Consider the following 13059-nt stretch of genomic DNA (forward strand, 5'->3'; position numbering starts at 1 on the left):
CTGCAAAACTACAAACAGCAAGGTCCCCACACCTGTTACAAGTACCCAAAGCTGTGGGATGGGAGGTAAAGACTTGCCTCATAGAGACAGGAACAGACCCGGAACAACCGAGGTGGTGGTCCTGTGTGTGGGGGCGCACTCTGGGGTATTGTAAAGATATGCATTCCGTGTTGTGGGAAGAGATTGGCATTTGGGTTAAGTAATACTATATAATTACACCTTGTGCATTGTCTTATACAAAATTGTGCTTAAAGCTTTGATTAGTATTCCTATTAATGAAAAATAGGTTTTAATTAAAGAAAAAAAACTAGTATAAACTCAACTGTCCTGTCCTCTTTTGATTAGGGTGAGGGATTCTTTGGTGCCACCCACCCTGTTGACTAGGTCACCATAGGGGCTAAATCTGAGGTCATTTATACCTCCAAGTTTTCTGTCCTCCTTTATTAAAACAAGGTAGTGTACGTGTATACTTAAAAGATCTGCGCGCCAAAACTCTGTATTATTTGGCTTTGTAAGAAATCTTGTGTAACCATTCTATGTGTGAAGTTCAGTAAAGCCACAAAGGAAGTTACCAGAATTGTTTTTCAGTGTTTGGTCTTGTGAGTGATAACTTTCTCTTTTTCATTTTAATATATCCTAAAAATAACTAAATGGTGGTTGAATATGGGTATCAATTATCTAATGTTGTGAATTCTCAAGGAATTGAAAATTTCTCATTAACTATTTTAAGAGAGGACTTTTAATGCTTTTAGGTACCCTTCCCAGTGCCTTCACACTTGTTACTCAATAAATGGTTGCTTACTGGTTAACAGATTAACTCAAGAAGAAAAAAAAACGAAGAGGCCCATATGGCTGAATGTCAGGTACTAATGTGTAAAACATGTGCTGTCTGAGGTGCCTGGGTGGCTCAGTTGGTTAAGCGTCTGACTTCGGCTCACGTCATGATCTCACAGTTTGTGGGTTCAAGCCCTGCGTTGGGCTCTGTGCTGACAGCTAGGAGCCTGAAGCCTACTTCAGATTCTGTCTCTCTCGCTCTCTCTGCCCCTCCCCCACTCACTCTCTGTCTCTTTCTCTCAAAAATAAATAAACATTAAAATAAAATAAAACATATGCTGTTCTACAAGGAATAATTTTTTAGGCAGTGAAATCGTTGGCTGAGTTTAAATCTATAACCAAGGATTGGGTCAGAGCTTATCATTCAGTAAATTACTTCCTGAATGAAGAATACTCCATGAAAAGTGAAAATTTTGGTTTGATGCACTGACATATCACTTTACAAAATAGTGTTAAACTCGGAAATTTTTTAGTTCAGTTCAGGAAACAGCTTATCTTTACAACATTATGCATTAAAAAAAAAAATCTTGTCGCAACTGTTCGTTCTTTCTGATATGCAACTGTAATTTGAACATTTCTCCCCCATCCCCAGTACATGAAACCTTGGGCTTACTTGCATATACAACTGCAATTTTGGAGTTTGGCCTTGAAGTTGAAACAGTTTTATTTAACGTCCCAATCTGCCATTTCAACTCTGAGTTTCTACAGCGGGTCATATTCTCTGTCGGAGTGGTTTGGATAACTAATTTGTAATGATCTTTAGGACGGAAGTCAGTTTCTAAATTTTTTTTTTAATGTTTTTAATGTTTATTTTTAAGAGAGAGAGAGACAGAGTATGAGTGGGGGAGGGACAGAGAGAGAGGGAGACACAGAATCCGAAGCAGGCTCCAGGCTCTGAGCTGTCAGCACAGAGCCCGATGTGGGGCTTGAACTCATGAACTGTGAGATCATGACCTGAGCTGAAGTTGGATGCTTAACCGACTGAGCCACCCAGGCGCCCCCATTTCTAAGTTCTTTTGTGTTTACATTCATTTGTTTTTAAATATAATTTCCCATTAATTAGAAAATTGTCCTAATTCTGTAGTTCCAAGTGATACCTTGGCATCCCTGTAACATTCTTTGTTCCAAAATAGTAATACTTTGCAGATTAAATTTACACATAGAACCATAGTTGGAGGACTTCCATGGTAGATTATCTTAGAAGGGCACTTCCACAACTGATTTCGGAAATGATCATTGTACTAAATGCTATACCATCCGTGAAAAGGAGATGGCTTTGTGATGACATGTAGGTTTTTGACTGTCTCCTCCTTCTTGTTTTTGTGTTTCTGGCTTAAAAAGTTTCTTGGACTTTCGCTCTTTGGAATAATAAATTAGAGGTGAGTTGGACATCCTCTTTAAATAGAACTGTCAGAAACTGTCCTGAGTGGCTAGAACTGGTGCAGTAGCCTGCTGGCAGCATCAGCCCTTCTGAAAGCATTGAGGGAGGGCTGTATCCTCTCAAGAAATCTTGAATTTCTTACAATAATGTGACTCTAGTGTGTGGAAGAGAGTTCTGTTTTTCTCCTTGCACTGTTGACCCTGAGAATTCTGGGAAACTGGAGAAGAGAGAAAATCCTAAGGAGGGGCCAGGGTACATGCTACTTGATCTTTAATATACTGGCTTAGACCAGCTGCATGATCCACAGAACAGTGTGGCTACTTTTTTTGTGCATTGCATGAAAAAAACATGTAATAAATTTTAATTCTCTCTCACCACCTCCACTTAATCTAATCCCAAGGCTACTATAATAAAAAACTACCTTTAGCTCTTGAAGTAAAGGATTTTATTTTTACAAGTAAATTTGTGTGCCATATGATATCCTGGTTAGGATACATTATTTACTGCTTCTTTAGTTGTTGCTAAGAAAAGATACAGATAATATCCCCCTCATATATTGCAATGGAATTAACCTTTATAAATTCTTTAGTGTACCCATTATAGTTGTTGCCCTTTAAAAAATTCTCTCCTAGTGAGTCTGTATTAATGTTAGCATTCTCCCATATAAGCTGAATACTTAAAGTGGTGTCTCTTTAGTTCCAAGGTTTTCTACCTTTTGAGGATATTACAAATTACCTTAATCTACCTGAGACTTCATGTTTTTTAGTTTTCTTCCAGGGAGGATTGGAGGAGGAGAGGTGATGGCAAATAAAGTGTACCTGAAGCTTGTCCATAGAGGAAGTAGGAAGTTGGGAAATCTGGCCTGAAGCCTCCTGGCTTTTCCTCATCCTTCGATATGAAGGTACAGCCTCAAGTTCTGGCCTGTGTGCCCACTGTGTTGTGTCCCTCCTGACTGCTGGGTTAGCACTGTTAATCCTTTTTTTCAAGGTGGCCAGAAAAATACCTCAGCCAGGGAGGGAAGTGGGCCCAGAGTTCACACCCTGGCTGATTTGACATGTGGACAGAGTCCTAGTAATTCAAATTAAAAAGGAAAAAAAATGTGGCACATCAACCTGTCTGCCCGTTTAATAGTAGAAATTCAAATGGTCCCCAGTGTGGTATCTTCTTTATAGCAAGCACTCAGTGTGTATTTGCTAAGCTAATTTTTGATTGGAAAATGGAAGCTAACAAAGGGGATACAGGACTAATGACAGTATAAAAATGTTTAAGCCAGGAATTGATGAAGCTTTTTCTGTAAAGGGCCAGACAGTAACTATATTAGGCTTTGAGGGCCACATAGGGTCTCTGTCATATCTCCTCATTCTCCTTTGATGTTGCCCCTAAAATGCCCCCCCAACCCTAATATAAAAACATGCTAGTCCCTTGGCTGTACAAAAACAGGCTATAGGTCAAAGTTTGCTTGTCCCTATATTAAATTGATCTTTTCAGTCATCAAGGAGCTGACCTGAGTGGATGGGTGTTGTTTGGGGGGAGGTAAGATGTTATTTTCCTCAAGCAATGTGGGATGATCGTGTGAGTAGGAGCTTTGGGATTCTTCAGGGTTCACAGAGATGAGCGTTCTGATCCTGGTTGTGCCTTTGCTAGCCACATGCCCTCAGGCAAATCACCAAAATCTTTCTGTGCCTCATCTAGTTAGAACTAATATGTTAATGAGCAAGGTGAAGCTAACACTGGCCCTAACACAGCATCTTCCAGTGCGTAGGAGCCGTGTAGGACTTCATCCTTGGTCCTGCTGACTCTCCCTGGCTGCAGTTGCAGACGGTTTGTGCCAGAATGTCCCTTAAAGATAGAGAGTAGCGGTTAGTAGGCTCACACTTTTGAAGTGTGCCATCCATTTTCAGGCATATTTAGTGAATGGTTTCTTGAGTATTTCTTTATCAGGTCCTGTTTCTTGGTTTTTTTTTTAATCTTTATCATATTTTATTAACATAAACATATTTTATTAAGACATGCAACAAATTTCAGAAACATTTTCACCAAAACACATTTACAGCACCAAACTTCCAAAGATTAAGTTGCACTTATGTTTTGTTTTGTTTTTTTAATTTTTTAAGTTTATTTTGAGAGTGCGCATGAGGATGGGAGCAGTGGAGGGCAGAGGGAGAGGGAGAGAGAAAGAATCCCAAACAGGCTCTGCATTGTCAGTGCAGAGCCCGAGGTGGGGCTCGAACTTGCTTACCGCGAGATCATGACCTGAGCTGAAATCAAGAGTTGTACGCTTAACCAACTGAGCCTTCCAGGTGCCCCACGCTGCATTTATGTTAAATATTAAGTGGAGGAAAAGTGTATTTTCGGTGTCAAGTATATGAAGTGTTGTTACTCAACATGCATCATAATCCCATTGCCGGAAGCTTAAGAAACCTGTTGATTATAATCACTTAATGACTATATAACCTTTGGCACCTGATGCCTCCATTTCTTCACCTGTAAACTGGGAATAATAATTAATATATCTAATAACAATGGGTCTAAATAAATGGATAGATTTAAAACGGAAGAGATTCTGGCAAATGGGCTCAATAAATTTAATATGTTATTGTTGCTACGATGGGAGCTACAGTAGTTCTTTTAGAATCACCAATATGAATCAGGGTACTGACCAAATAATTTTTTAAACAGTATAATGAAATCTGATATTATTTAATAGTTGTGTTCCTGGAAAATTATGTGCAATTTAAATTTTTAGTAAAATAACATTCTTTCTTAAAATAAGCTTCATTGATAGATTATTTTGCACTGGAACCAATCATTTCCTTTTATCATTTACTGATATTTTTTCTGTGAAACATTTTTGGTATTTTAAAATAAATATTAAAAAATTAACAAACATTCCCAAGTTCATGTGAATGAACTCTCTCGAGGTGAATTTCCCCACAAATCAGTGATTTGATAAATTTGGTGTGTGCGTGTGTGTATCCTTTTGAGTATAGTTGACACAGCAATTCAACAACTCCGTAGGTTATGCTGTGTTCACTGCAAGTGTAGCTGCCATCTGTCACCATACAAAGCTCTTACAATACCATTGACTATGTCCCCTGTGCCAAAGCTCCCTTCTCCCTTTCTCCCGTTTTACTCATTCCACCCTCCTCTGGCAGCCATCACTTTGTTCTCTGTATTTATGGGTGTGTGTCTGCGTTTTGTTTCATTCGTTTGTTTTGGTTTTTAGTTTGCACATATAAGGTAAATTTTTTTTAAGGCATTTAGTTTTCCCTCCTGGTTTTGGCATTTTACACTACTTAATTCACCCTAGTTCTCAGCTTTGCTCTCATTGAAACGAATTAGTGGTGTTGCTTTGGCCATTTGCTTTCGCAGATCATCCCTACCTTGGCCTCATCCACAGTCTTAACTTTTTGTGCATTGTGACTTTAAGGGGCTCACCTTGAAGTGATGACCGCGACAGGGAGGCAGGACCACTGGGAATTGGCCTGTCTATTCAGTTCATTATTGTTAGTCTCCCCCCCGCAGTGCCTTAGTTTCCCCATTGGCAAAACTGGGCTGGGCTACTCAAAAGAAAGGCCTGCCGCAAGGTCCAGGCAGGGCCTACCTGAGGGATGTAAACCCTAGGTGCAGGGTTATATAGAGTTCACAGTTGTTCTGTAGTCTGCGTATCAGGCTGTTAAGTGTTAGCAGAGAATTGCATATTTGCTGTACATACATTTAGAGCAGATGTTTACGTGTGTTTTGTCCACAAAGCAGGTTAAACTGTTAGGAAAAATATTTTAACTCAAGTTCTATTTATATATAAATCAGCAAACATAAATTAAAGGCCCTCACGCAGACTAACCCGTCACAGGGAGGCCTTTAGTCAGAAGATTAGTTTCCTTCCTTTTGCTGCTTCAAGATAACAGCTCGATTCTCTATTATCAATACAGCCAGTTGCCTGTTTCCGGTTTCCGGCTGTGTGTATTTTGCATGTTGCTCATGGGAAATGATTTATTTATTTTTTCAAGCCAAGACACACATGGGAACTCCACCCTTCTGTAGTCTTTTGTTTTGAATTAAGATGCTTTTTTTTTTTAATTTTTTTTTTTTTTCAACGTTTATTTATTTTTGGGACAGAGAGAGACAGAGCATGAACGGGGGAGGGGCAGAGAGAGAGGGAGACACAGAATTGGAAACAGGCTCCAGGCTCTGAGCCATCAGCCCAGAGCCTGACGCGGGGCTCGAACTCACGGACCGCGAGATCGTGACCTGGCTGAAGTCGGACGCTTAACCGACTGCGCCACCCAGGCGCCCCTAAGATGCTTTTTTTTAAAATAACTCCAGAATTGAGCTTTAATGGATAAATTGTTAAAATTATTATAAATTGAGTCTTGTGACTATTGGCCTACTTGGTCATGTTAAAATAATGTTGTAATTACACCCTTATGTATTTTGCTGCCTTGTTCTGTACAGGTATGTGATAGCAGTTGTCACAAAACAAATAGGAAAGAAGTAAAAACTTCAAACTTTTTAGGTTAGCTTTGGACCCCTTTTATTCTGAAAGGCTGTACCACAAAATTACATTTTTATCATTTATCAGACATTGAGGAACAGTTGCAAGAAGCAATTCAGTTGTAAAAGATTTTTAGTTGCTGTACAATGATAACATTTAACTTCTTAAGGCCTGTCTACGTGATTTCAAATTTCTTTCTTGAACAGTTTAAGTAGGATCACCAGTAGCGGCGGGATTTATCAGTGTGCCTGTTTGTTGGGCACTGGAAATCTGCTGGTTCATTCAACAAATGTTTGTTGTGTGCTCTATCAGGCATATGGCACTAAACAGATGTAGAATTGAGTCCTTGCCCTGGGCACAATTACAGGCTAGTTGAGGAAATAAAGGACACAGGATATATGATAAAAAGATAAGACATAAGGGGCGCCTGGGTGGCTCAGTCGGTTAAGCGTCCGGCTTCGGCCCAGGTCATGATCTCACAGTTTGTGAGTTCGAGCCCCGAGTAGGGCTCTGTGTTGACAACTCAGAGCCTGGAGCCTGCTTCAGATTCTGTGTCTCTCTCTCTCTCTGCCCCTCCCCCACTTGTGCTCTGTCTCTCTCCGTCTCTCAAAAATAAATAAATGTACAAAGAAAAAAAAAGATAAGACCTCACATCCCATCAAATGAATGGCCCCTCAAAGAGCTTATCTTGGTCTGGGTCTTAAAGGAGAAGGGTAAGAGATGAGTAAGTGCCCTCTAGGTTAGGAGAATGGTGTAAGCAAAGGTAGGACAAAGGGATATGCAAGGTGTGAGTTCAGAGTGTAACAGAAGAAGCTCTGTCAGATTGGAACACAGAGCTCATGTGTCAGGGAGGATCCCAGAGGAAGCATGTGCCTCCTCAAGAGAGGCTGTTCCAGACTCTTGAACTCCCAGCTCAGTGATTTGGACCCTCTTGTGGATGGCTGGGAGCCATTGAAGGTTTTGGTACAGTGGTATAACTTTGAGAAACTGCTATTTGGGGGAGATGACCACAGCAGTGATATTTAAGGTGGGTAAGAATGAGAAAAGCATGAGGCAGGAGACTTCAGGAATTGTTGAAGGGGGTGGGCCTGAAGCCATCCTAATTGTAGTAAACTTTTTCTTCCAAACACCCAGAAATACATCTTGAAGTCAGTCTCCTGGCAACTGATCCTGTACTACTTTTGTTATTTTTTGACTTTCGATTTTGACTGAGACACAGAATTCTGCATACAGTAGGTGCCTCATAAAGACTGGAACTTGTTAATACTCTGACCTTCTGATTGATTAGTCATTACTCAGATAGATACAATAATGTCCATTCAAATAGCCAGCCATGGAGCAGTGTTCAAGGCATGATTGCTTCATCGCCTCCTTTTGATTTCTTCTCAACTTCTGTCCTTGTTTCTCCATTCCTACTGTGAACCCACATCTACATTTAACGTAGCTGAGTCTGTACAAAGAACAATTGTACGATTGCCACCTCTTCCTTAAGATAGGCCACTATCTTCGCACACTTGAAGAAGATCCTGGGAAGAAAATATTCTTGTGTTATACCAGCAGGTTCAGACTATTTGAAAAGTAGAAGAAAGATCTATTCTCTGCAGCCAGGTATAAATCTAGTTCTTTGGGGGAATACTGCATGGGTCATTTGCTAGTTCCTGTTTCTGTGTTTCCCTTATTTTCCATCCAGAAATGTTCCATGCCTTGAGGCCTTTCTTCATCCCTGGCTCCCATCCCTTTTCATAGCCAGAATTGTGGCATATGGTGAATATGATCGTGTTTAGCACTCCATGCACAGGGTGTTGCCGAAAGATGCTATACAATCATTTCCATAACACAATGCCCTTCTGTTCATCAAAGCTATTTCTATATCTTCTAGCTTAACTTATGCTAACACAGTGTTCATTTTTCTAGTTGTAGCAAATCCTCCAGAGTAAATAAATGTTGAAGCATTACAGTCTTATGGTATTGGTAGTAGCCATTCCCCAAAAAGCATGGAAGTCGGTTATGTGCTTCAAAGGGGCTGATGATGGAAAGGATAGTCACAGCCTTTTGGTTAAAATTAAGCAAGTATGGGGGCACCTGGGTGGTTCAGTTGATTAAACATCTGACTCTTGATTTCAGCTCCAGTCATGTTCTCAGCGGTCATGAGTTCAAGCCTGGCGTTTTGGAATATTCTCTCTGCCCTCCCCTGCTCGCACTTGCTTACACGATCTTTCTCTCTCCTGCTCTCAAATTAATTAAATAATTAATTCATTAAAAATAAGCAAGTATGTTTCTCTGTTATAAATATTCCATCCCTTTTCAGTAAGCCATCTTCTGAAAATTTCAAGTTATTTATCAAAACCAAAAGACAGTGAATCTAGATACTTCAAGAAGGTATAGCCATGCACAATGATTGGTCTTAACTTGACTAAACAATGGAAGAGACTGAGCAACGCCCAGAGACACCCAGCATATGTCAGCTGTGCCTCTACTGGCTGGCATTGCAGAGCAGCCCTTGTCCTCACCAGGCCTTGAGCTTTGGTGGAGATACCTCTTGTGTCCCACCTCCCTGATAGAGTTGCTGTGCAGACAAAGTGCAAATTGCTGTTGGGATGCATGATGGTGTTCCTGCAGACACACCATCTTGTCAAATTCTGTTTTCAAGAAAGGTCACCATAGTAGAATTTCACCTACAGTTCACTGCTTCTAGAGATTGCCTCTCACTCAAGGTTGGGTTTTCTCTTCTGCTTCTCAATAGTCCTCATTTTCTAGGTGGTTGGCTAATTTTTCTCTGTGTCTGTGCGGACAAAGACTTAGCTGGCTAGATCTCACCCGGAACCACTTCTGGTTCTGGGGGTCTGTTCTGAGGACATTTTGGTAGAATTGGTAGTTCTGGGAGGCTTATTTTGGGAGTCACTTTAGCCCTTTCCGACTCCTACTCCTGCACTGACATGTAGACTCACCTCACCCCCTCCTGTGAGGGGCTGCTGGTTCTCTCTGCCCTTTCTTCACTTGGTTCACCACATTCCTGGTCTCTGGGCTGCTGACACTGCAGGTTGACTTCCACTGGTCCGTATGAGTTGATGCCAGGCTGCCAGAGGTGGTAGCGTCCTCGTGTACCACCTTGGTTTCCACTCTGCCTACCACATCATGATGCTCATTGCAAAGAGGCATCAATGAGGATTGCTTAACATGAAGGCCCTTATGTGGAGGAGTGAGGAGACCTATATTCTCTGTAGCTTTGTGGGTAGAGTGAGCCTTGCTGGGCCATAGAGACATATCTAGACTTGCTAGAGACACGATTGGAGTTACCCAGTAATGGAGCAGACCCTTTGGCAAAATAAGGACTTAAGTTAGGATGGTGAGATGGTGGGTGATTCTACATCTTGTATCATGAACACGTTTGTTTTTGTTTTAATGTTGTGCTAGAGGCATTATTACATGATTGAGGACCCAGGCTTTAGAGCCAGCCCATCTGGAAAGTTACTAATTCTACCTCATAGAGTGATTACAAGGATTGTAAAGCATGTAGATAGGTACCTGGGACACAGGAAGTCACATTAATGCTATTATTTTTTTAATAAAAAGGAAAGAAGCTGTTTTCTTCTGTATGACTGTTAACAACCTCTTGCCATGTACACAAAGTTCCCCCCGCCCTTCCCGAGATTTTTAAATAGCTGGCCCAGGTGTGGTAGAAGGGAATTTTTTGCTTTTAAAAAAGAGTGTTGTTTTAGATAACTTTCAAAGCCTTGTTCTACCCTGAGAGCATATGGCTCCATGATACTGGATCTCAGATGGTTTGAACTAATGAGAGTGCTGCTGTACTGGGGCAGTGCAGAAGAAGCTGATAGTTACAAGCCTGGCACTTTGCTGTGCACTTGACCTCCTCTCATCTAATGCTGGAGCGACCTTAGGTCAGTCCCTCTAAATAAATAAATGGTGGGGGTGGGAGGGGGATGAACAAATACCTGAGAGACACTCACTGGGAACAGAGCTATGGAAGTGCCTGTTCCTTGGAGGCAGTACTTACCAGGTTATGGGCAGGGCTAGGGCGGGTGGGGGGCACTGAACCTGCCCCAGTGTCAGGCTCAGACATCAGCAGATGCAGGCATGATTTGGCTTGGTTAACAGCACTACAAGGTCCTAAAAAGGTACAAGGAGAACAGAAATGGCTTGGGGTACAGAAATGCCCAGTGTCACACTGGGCCCTACCCTTTGGTTGTCCTGGAGGCAGACACAGCTGCTGCTGCTGCTGCTGCTGCTGCTGCTCTTTCTTACAAGGAAGCAGTAAGCAAGAGCTTTGTGGAATGAGTGGGGTTGAGGGTAGAGAATTTCTCCTGCTGTGGCCAACATGCAGACCATTGGGCTCATAAAACCTTGGGTGTAGGCTAAGAGAATAGTGAAATGAACAGCACCCAAGTCAGGTGTCTCTCTGGGGAGTGCAGTCTGAGACACTACAGATGCCAACTCCTTTTGGCAGAAGACCAGAATGTGTACACCAGGATTTCCCAACCTGGATACTACTGACATTTTGAGCTGGATGATTCCTGTTGTGGGTGCTGTCCTGTGCACTGTAGGATGCTTACCAGGATCCCTGGCCTCTACTCACTAGTTGCCAGTGTAGCACCCACCCCCGGGCGGGACAATGTCTTCAGACATTGCTAAATGTCCCTTGGGGAATTGAGAACTGCTCTAAATAACCAAATCAATATGGAGTTTGCAAGGGCTCCCTTTTCATGGTACCAGATTTGCCTCATACCCGTAGAGCTGAAATGGTCTCTCATTTCTCAGCTATTCCCACCACTTTCTCACACAGTTCTGGCACAGTGACAGCAGCTTGAGCTTGGAAACACGCCTCTAGACTGTCTTCCATCATCTGTGCCAAGGGCCTCCTTCTCCTCCTCAAGCAGGCATCTGGCTTAATCTGCCCCTGTCTCGTTGGGTTGTGAGTGCAGGGGTGATGTCATTGTGCCTTCCCAGGAAGGGTGGAACAAAGGACGGGGTCCCCAAGGACACACAGCCTAATCCTCAGCTAGGCTGCTGGGTAGATTTCTTTCCTTCCCTTTCCCTCCTTCCGGCCTCAGAAGTGTTTGTTGTTCACCAGGCCCTCCATTGTCAGAGGACACACTAAGCTGACTGGACTTTGTGTCTCACTGCTGAGCCCGTTTCCTGCCCCTCGTGTGTCGTAAGAGTGTTGGTTGTGGTCCAGTCCTTGGATGGAATCTTCCATGTCTTTTCCAGAGCAGTGGCGCAAGCCAGAGGAACTTAGGCTTTATGTGATTCTTCTAGCACACTTACGTGATCTGGGGCCTGCTCTTTAGCTGTGTGGGGAGAGTAGAAAGAGGAAACAGGAGCGAGGACAAGAAAGCAAGGGCTTGTTCTTTTCCTTTTGTTTTTAAGTTCTCTTCATCTTCTTTTCCCCCTCCTTCCTGGAGTTTCTGGGGATGGAAGTAGCCCTCCTCACACAGATCCTCAGCCTGTTTTATTTCCATTCAGTTCTCTCCCCCACCTATGACCTCTCTGCCCACTTCAGGGGGAAGGAGGGTCTGGGTTTGACTATAACTCCCAGAACTGGGTAGTATGGGAGTGTACTTACTGTCTTGAGAAGCAAATCCTTCGAATCTCCTTGTTTGTAAGGGAACCTGTGAATTCAGAACCTGAAGGAAGCCAGGAGTATTTTTGTAATGTGAGATTTATCTAAAAGAGTGACAGTTGGCTGAGGAACACCTTTGTGCTTGTTTATTTAGAAATACCATAATCTAAGCAGGTTTTCATTTTGATCTTGTTCCCTTGATAGGTTGGGTGTGGTAGTGACTTTGAGCCCAAACCCTTGAATAACAGCTTCGAAACCCATCAAGGGCTTTATTAAAGACATTTTTAACTCCAGTGTAGCACATAAAATGTATTAGAATTTTTTGAAAAATTAGCTGTCCCTAAATACGTCTGAACCAGGAGTTACTTGCCATCTCTGAAATGTACTTAATGTCTATGTATTCTGCTTTGGACTTCCTCTTCAAAACAGCCAACCTTTGGCAAAAAATACAGCTCCCTGTGTCAGTGTCTTGAAGTTGCCATCCATCATGATGATTGTGTGATTAATAATGCATGTGATCTTCTCTGTGTGACCTATCATGATGTTATTGGTACAACTCCTTTTTCATCTGCAACTGTGCCCCCTTACTACCGTTTTCTTGTTCCCCCAATCCTGCCCTTTCTGATCCTTTCTTTTGGGTTGGCTTTTGTCCCTTAAAAAGGCCCTCTTTTCTGCTGGACGGACTGTTCCTTTAGGGAAAGCCTGGTCAGGGAGGAGCTGCTCATTGCAGCACGTGGCCAGCCGCCTCACCTGCCAGGCTGGCAGCAATAC

At 42.3% G+C, this 13059-nt stretch overlaps 1 protein-coding gene across 2 annotated transcripts in view; it reads left to right on the plus strand.

The window, feature by feature from the left end:
• The window catches only part of SPTBN1 (spectrin beta, non-erythrocytic 1), a 145328-nt gene that overhangs the window by 56587 nt on the left and 75682 nt on the right, over positions 1-13059 (plus strand). The window lies entirely within an intron of this gene.

The sequence above is a fragment of the Lynx rufus genome, unplaced genomic scaffold (genome assembly GCF_022079265.1).
Source record: "Lynx rufus isolate CCGP_SWC_20201006 ecotype Redwood Valley unplaced genomic scaffold, mLynRuf1.p SCAF_8, whole genome shotgun sequence".
Classification (NCBI taxonomy): Eukaryota; Metazoa; Chordata; class Mammalia; order Carnivora; family Felidae; genus Lynx; species Lynx rufus.